The sequence below is a fragment of the Carcharodon carcharias genome, chromosome 8 (assembly GCF_017639515.1).
Source record: "Carcharodon carcharias isolate sCarCar2 chromosome 8, sCarCar2.pri, whole genome shotgun sequence".
Classification (NCBI taxonomy): Eukaryota; Metazoa; Chordata; class Chondrichthyes; order Lamniformes; family Lamnidae; genus Carcharodon; species Carcharodon carcharias.
Window position 1 is genome coordinate 27,451,967 of NC_054474.1, and position 8,087 is coordinate 27,460,053.

Sequence of the window (8,087 nt, forward strand, 5' to 3'; positions counted from 1 at the left end):
GTCCCCGCCACAATTTTACCTGCGATGGGGAAGTAGTGGGAAGTAGTGGGATGCCCGCCCGTCTGTGGGCCATTTGAGTACCTTAAGTGGCCAATGGCCACTTTAGAGCCTCTTCCTATGGTGCTGGGATTTAACCTGCAGCGGGCAGAGTCGCTGCCAAGTCTGAAGCCTGACAGCTTTCACTTCTCAGACTGTTGGTGGACGAGGGAGTAACTCTTTTTCAGGTACCCTGGGCTCATCAAAGCACCCCCCCCCCCACACCGCCCCCCACCCCCACACCACCACCAAGATCTTCCTTTTGACTGTATTTCCCCTTCCCCTTGGCTGGGCCAGTCAGCACGGTCCTTGTGATAATCCCCCACCCTGCAACACCTACAGGTGACATTCACTATTGGGGAGAGGATGCAATCCCAGCAGTGGCCACCACTCTCGGTGGCATTGCTGGGACTAGAACACTGCTGGCTATTTGATTGGCTGGCAGTTCTCAGAGGTGGGACTTCCTCCCCAGTTGGGGCAGAATTCCCACCTCGAGCTAATTAACAGCCTGCCGAACATTCAATGGCAGCATGGCGAAACAGCAGACATGGACAAGCTCACCCCAATACTTATTTACGCTAGAGGTCAGCGGTGGGGTCCCGACCCAGCGTAAAATCCTGGCCGCTGTGTGCAATTTGGTTTCCTTACTTTTTTTTATTAATTCACAGGATGTGGGCTTCGCTGGCTGGGTCTATTGCCCATCCTAGTTGCCGTTGAGAATGTGGTGGTGAGCTTCCTTCTTGAATCACTGCAGTCCATGTGGTGTAGTTACACCCGCAGTGCTGTTAGGAAGGGAGTTCCAGGGTTTTGAACCAGCGACTATGAAGAAACGGTGATATATTTCCAAGCCAGGATGATGAGTGACTTAGAGGGGAACTTCCAGGTGGTGGTGTTCCCATGTGTCTGCTGCCTTTGTCCTTCTAGATGGTAGTGATCATGGGTTTGGAAGGTACTGTCGAAGGAGCCTTGGTGAATTCCTGCAGGGCATCTTGTAGATGGTACACACTGCTGCTACTTTGCATCAATGGTGGAAGGAGTGAATGTATGTGGATGTGGTACTACTCAAGCGAGCTGCTTTACCCTGGATGATGTCAAGCTTCTTGAGTGTTGTAGGAGCTGCACTCATCCAGGCGAGTGGGGAATATTCCATCACACTCCTGACTTGTGCCTTGTAGATGCTGGACAGGCTTTGGAGAGTCAGGAGATGAGTTACTCTTCACAGGATTCCTAGCCTCTGACCTGCCCTTGTAGCTACAGTATTTATATGGCTGGTCCAGTTCATAGTGGGGCATTGCCATGGAAAATGCACTAGTTAACTAGCCTTCAGTTAACTCTTGCTTTCTCTATGGCAACGTCTTTACCAGTCAGAGTCCACTTGTCAATCAATCAGCATTTTCTTCTCATCAAGTATAAATTGTTGTTCTCTTTACATTTGGTATTCTTGCACATGTTCTGATGAATGCAAGAAGAAAAGCATTGACATATGTCTTTTTATATATGTGTAATAATGCCTCTGCTATCCATTCCCTAACTTATTTTAATATGCATAGGTGCAATCCATCAGGAACAAGGGTTTAACACGTCTAAGTTTGCTTAGTTTATAGATTATTTCTTCATTCTATTTAAATATCTTGAAATCTTTTTTGGTATCTTCTTGTAATGTCATATAGACCACGTTGGTTCCCCTGGTAACTACCAAGGCAAAGTAATTATTTAGTATTTCTGCCATTACCTGTGAGTTTATCATCTGTAACCCTTAATGGTCGATTGAACTGAATAAATCAGTTCAGAAAAATTAATGCAAGTTTGTGCTTTAGCTATTTGAGTTATAGGACTTTGTGGAATTGATCATTCAGGCATTTTTGGGACTTACTTTTAGCTAGAGCTGTTTATGGATATATGGGAATAAAAACTTCACCAACTTATAATTGTATTGAATATTCATGAAAGGGCCTTTAAATGTTGTACTTTTTTTTTCCTGAGTGCCTCTCTGAAGTTTTTTGTAATTAAGCAGCTGAGGACTTTTTAAATATATGGAAAAAAAAATTTGGTGCATGTTGTGCTCATTGTTATGAATTTGGCTTTGGTGTAGTTACTGTCTCAGATTCCTCTAACAATTCCAAAAAGCACTGAGTGCTTTACTTTTATGGGAGAAAAATCAAAAATTCCTATCTCTAACAGGACCCAGAGGTTCAATAACCTGGACCAAGTTTCTGTGTTTTCAAACTTGGCTTTCTTCAATCACTTCAAAAGCACTTGGGGCAGGATTTTCCGGGATCATCCGGTCCCGCTGAAAGTCAATGGACTTTTGGCTGGGCCGCCAAATCTCCCATGGCTGGTCACGCCATGACAGGGCTAGAAAATCCTAGCTTTGGAGTTAAACTAAATGAGGTGTAGCTCGGTTTGAATAATTAAGTTGACTTACTGTACAGTAAGGTCGGTGTATAGAGCAATTGTTAGAAGATGTGCTTCAGTCAATGCAAATTGGCTGCACATGGTGAATGATAAATAATAAAATTTCAGTATATCCATTTTTGAAATAGCATATAATTTAATTAAATAAAATAACCTCTGCCTTTTGTCCTATGATCCTGGTGTAGAATTTCACTCTGCAACCTTTTGCTGCCTGACTGCCTGTTCATGTTGTTTCGTTTTTTAGACTGCCTTGTTAGTAGTATAGTATTCTGCTTTATATCTGATTGTTATGGAAACAAGTGATAGCAATGCTAATGTTTCATTTCTAAATTAAAACAATGTCATTTTAGCACCAATGCAAGAGCAAAGTACTGTGGATGCTGGAAATCTGAAAGAAAAGCAGAAAATGCTGGAATACTCAACAGGTCTGACAGCATCTATGGAGTTAGGAACAATTAACATTGGGCGCAATTTTAACTCACTCTAAGGGCAGAATTTTACTAGTCAGCAAGCGGGGTCGGGACCCGCACACTGATGTGTAAAATGGCACGCGGTGACTTCGGGAGGAGCTACTGACATCACCGCGCCCGATTTAAGTTTTCAGGAAGGTGGGAGCACAGCAAAATCAGCTGCACGCCCGCCAACCTGTCAATGGCCAATTGAGACAATTGACAGGGTCAATTAAGTAAATAAAGGACCTTAAGGTTGGCGGGCAGGCCAGGAGCCCTGGCGGGAATTAGAAAAAACATGAAACCTCATCCACGGGCGGGATGACATTTCATATAGGCTTTAAGAAATTTTAATTAAGATTTTGTAAAAACTATGGACATATCCCAACTCATATGACAATCTCACATGAGGGGACTTGTTAGGGAAATTTTATTTTCCTATGTTTAGCTTTTTGACATTTAGAGGCGATCTCCCTGAGGTAGCACTTAGCCTCAGGGAGATGAGGGCAGTCTTTCATGCGCATGCACTAAAGAGCGCACTCTCGATTTTGGGAACTCCCCCAGCCCGACCTGCACGGGGAGCGCATAGCGCTTCCGTGCAGACATCATGCTGGGCAGGCTTTAATTGGCCTGCCCACGTAAAATGGCAGCGCGCCTCTGATCAGGGGCGCCGATCGGAAATGCGCCTGTACGCGCTCGCCCTTCAACTGCCCCCCTGATGGGGGGATTATTCAGCCCTAAAATTCAGTTGCATAAACAGAACTAAAATCAAGCCCAACACTTCAGGTCTGTGGCCCTTCATCAGAACTGGGAGTGCTTAGAAATGTAGCAGTTTTTAAGTCAGGCATGGAAAGGTAGGGAACAAAGGACAACTGAGAAGGTCTGTAATAGGATAGAAGGCAAGAGAAATTAAATGGCCAAAGGGATAATAATGAAACATGGGGGTTGGCTATCTCAGTTGGCTAGAGGGCTAGATTGTGGTGCAGAATGACTCCAACAGCACAGGTGTATTCCATGTGCTGGCTGTGGTAGTTCATGAAGGTCTGCCTCCTTACCTTGCCCCATGCTTGATGTGAAGTGATGCCCCTCAAGCTATATTGTTAATATGGCAATCACCTTGTTAAAATCAATTGTTAGTTAAACAGGTGATGGGTATTGATTATCCCAACTAAATAGAAGAAAGCTGGAATGCTCTGTGTGGAAGCTACTTGGAAGTTAGTAGCACTGAGGAGTTGTCTTGAAAATAAAACCAGCTTGAACTAAAAGACCAGCCTGGATTAATTCTTCCACCACAACTTCTTGTTGTGAGTAACATAACACCAATTGTCTCTCTATTGGAGAGAGATACCCCTGGTCCTTTGTGGACTACAGCTGATTATCTGGTACCTAATAATGAAAGGCTAAGCTAGATATTAGCAAAGCAAATAAAGAAACAAAAGGTGTTTCTAAAGGAGGTTTAAATGATGTTAGGAACAATAGTTTTAAATTTAATTTATATTTTGTGTTTGGATGTTAAGAAAGGGGTAATCTGGCTTTAGTTTCATTTAGAGGTTATTGTGAGCTGGGTGCTAGAAAGTCTGGAGCCTGTCTGTATACATACATTTTTAATGAGGTTTTACAACTCTTGAAGTGAAGAGATGGGTTACCAAGGGGTTAGTAGTTTAGCGAAGTTAAGAAAAAACATATATCGGAAAATGTGCTGTTGCTGAGTGACAGGGGCCCAAGGACACACACAGAAACATGGAAGGGTGTTCAGTTAGTGTGTATATATCAGAGAGTGCAGGCAGAAGGTCTAATCTGTCTAATAAAAACACTGCATGCCTCATTGGGAACTGAGTTTAGTAAACTTGTGTTTTTTCTGAAGTTGAAATAATAATGAATTTAGATTGCAGTTTTTGGGTGTCTCAGGGAGAGCTACCAGCCTGGTAGGGCTTTTTTTGCACAGTTGCAAAATGGACTGTTGTTTTGTTTGATTGGCAGTTTGAGATTGTAATACCTTTATCTTCCTTTGAAGTAGTTTTCGATGCCTATGTGTTTATTTGGACAAAATTAAGAGGTGTGAAAGGGATAAAGGTTTCCTTCAATGAATTTTCACTGTTTATATTAAATTGACAGTTTTATTAAATCATAGGGATTTTTTTCAAAAGGTGATGTTGAATGCCTAATTTTTTTCAATGTTTATATATATATCATGAACATTTCAAATGGGTACTGGAAGAGCGTCAAAGGCTCAGCAGATATCAGGACATCAATGTGAAAATCAAACCACACTGTCCCCTACATACATTTATACCTGATTTTCCATACTGTAGAATGCAGAAGAGGACTTTATCCACTGGAGAAAGAACATTAATGCATCTGAACCCTTACATCGTGCTGGTCTCTTATTTTTTAATGACAGAGTGCTATGATCAATCACTGCATTGAAAACATACTTAAAGCCATAAAAATAACCTTAAACACATGCATTAACTACAGCCAGGATTTTATGGCCCAGCCATGGCATGTCTTCCCCCAACGGATGCGGCAAGCCATTTAAGTCTCCATTCAGCAGGACCATAATATCCCGCCAGGCAGTAGGACCTGTAAAACCCTAGCCAACGTTAAAAACAACATATCATCATACACCATCTAAACACCTGTTAAATTTATCTGTCAACACGTTCCCAAATCCAGACTAGGGATTTCCCATGGTCCACAACTCCTGTGACGAGCCATGAATCATGTCTCCTGCAAAAGGTGGTCCAATGCTATCAAAATTGTGAGGGGTCTGAAATGCCCATCTGCAAGGGTGCCAGCAAGGGTGAGAGTGCTGCGTGTGGGCTTGCTACCCATACCCTTATGCCATGTAAGCAAAAACTGCTGGAAACAGGAAAGGGGCAATAATTCTAGAATTGGGTCCTGCCTGTCATTTTTAATAACTTTCTGCCTTCTTTCTGGCACTGACAGGGGCATGAAGCTCTGGCCCTTTGACTACTTGTGGTTAAATGTTTGAACACCAAGGGCCATATTTTGCTGGGGTAATGACGGCAAAAGTGTCAGCATTCAGCATAATTTCTCCACTGAAACTGACAGCAACTTCAGGAGTTCACACAAGTGCAGAATAACGTGAAATACAAAAGTTGCTACCAGTGATTCTTGGCTTCCTCAAAGATTGTGCTTTTGAGGTGTCCTGGACTGCAATGAATGAAATATCTATGAATTTACATGAACTTCTTCACTTACACTGTTAGTCTCCCTGTAAAGACAATTGAAAGAGTTACACCATTATTTCTAAACACCCTCAAAGGCCCTAAAAGGATAATTTCATATTTGTGGAATGTCAAATTTCTCCATTAAAGGCCAAAACTTGAATTTATATGTAGAGTCTTGGAGATATATATATTTGACCTGGTGTTCTAGAAATTGAGGGTTGTGATTCATTGGGCCCAATTATAACTCTGTGCTAGTGGATGAGTTTTGAATGAGTTAAAATCTCGTCGCATGGCGTTTGAACACTGGAGAGGTATTGAAGAAGTGTGGGCCTATGGTTTGGGAATTCCTTTGGGCTATTTCAGTTGTTTCTTTGCTGGCCCATTGTGATATATGACAGTGGAAATGATGACAGCACCAAGAGATGTGGTGCACAAAGTTAATGGCAGAGTTTTCCCAGGCTTTTGGAGTTGGGTTCCGGGGCTAGTGGGGTGGAAAATTCTGGAGACTGATATTGGATTGGAATCCTGATATGATCCTGACCTCTTTCAGCTTTCCCTGGGGTGGCTTTGATGGCAGGTGCCATTGAGAGGTTGATGTTCAAAGCATTTATAACCTCAGAATTCTTTCAATGCTTGATGGGTGATTGTCAGCTGCTATGATGGCACTTTGCCTGCCTTAAACTTCACTCACCTTCAACTGCACTTCCCTGCTGCCAGTCTTCACTATGGCATGGGAACAGTTTGTGGAGCTCCACCTTCCACCTCTGCTAAGGGTTAGCAGTAGAGCAGCAATGGGATCAACGTCAGCAGCAGCAGTTGCCCCTTCTCTTCTACTGCATGCCTCTCTATAGGAGAGATGGGATGGATACTGATATCCAACTGAAAGGAGGCAAGATCCCTAACAAAGGCTCAACATGCAGAGGATCAGATCTCCCGAAATGTGTGAGCACCAGTACTTCAGGAGGTCTAAGTTCTCACAGCAGGTCACTGCTGATGCCTGTAGCCTCCTGGAACAAGACCCTCTTCCAAGTGGACCAGGTGGGTGCACGTTGTCAGTGGTCGATGAGGTGCCTGTTGCTGGAGGGCATCCCCCAACATCACTTCCCCTCCCACCCCAGTTCTGCATCTCTTCCTTTTTGCTAATTGGTGTGCTCTCCTGTCCTGGAAGGAAAGAAAGCTGAGGACTGTTAGTGGTCATAACATCTTGACTGAAGAGACGGAAGGACACCATTTGTGGAGGATGACTGTGAGGCATGGGACCAAGAGAGCAATAAGGAGAGGGTGAGAATGAGTGTTGGCTGCTCAGATGGGCATGTGAGGTGCCTGGAGAGAGAAAGGGAGCTGCAATGTGGTTTAACCTGAAGCATGCTGTGTAGGATAATGCTGGGGAAGTCAGAGTGTGGGGGGTGGCACCTGAAAGTATTATGCCACTCACCTGTCCTGGATCCTTTTGATTCTGTGTCCAGGTTGGAAGGACCACACTTCTGCTGCAGGCTTTCTTGGCCACTTCCTTACATGTCTGCTTGGTCTCACCTCACTGTTGAATCTCTGGGTTTGAATGAGAAACCCATGAGCAATCCTCCCAGGTTACCTCTCTATTCATGTAGGTGCTGTATCTCAGAAAGCCAAGTGCTGGTGAACCAATGTAACTCATGGTTTAATTTGAAATCCTTCCTTTGACAGAATGGACTCATCATCCTAACGACGTTCCCTAATTGGCCGATGAGCCCAGAGGAAGGATGGAAATAGGTTTGCAGTGATAAAGGGGTAACTGCCAGTCGTTCCATTCAGAGAGTCAGATTGCAGATCTGAAAATGGTTCTGCCATCCTGGTAGGGTGGAAGGTGGGAAGATTCTGCCCCAAGATTTCTATATTATTGCTGAGGCAGATTCATTTTGCTATATATCCACAAGTTCAGCTTTACCAAACTGTCTTTGAGATCTGTAGTTTGCAGTTTAATTGTTTATTTTCATCTTGGCAATGTTTGAGCCAT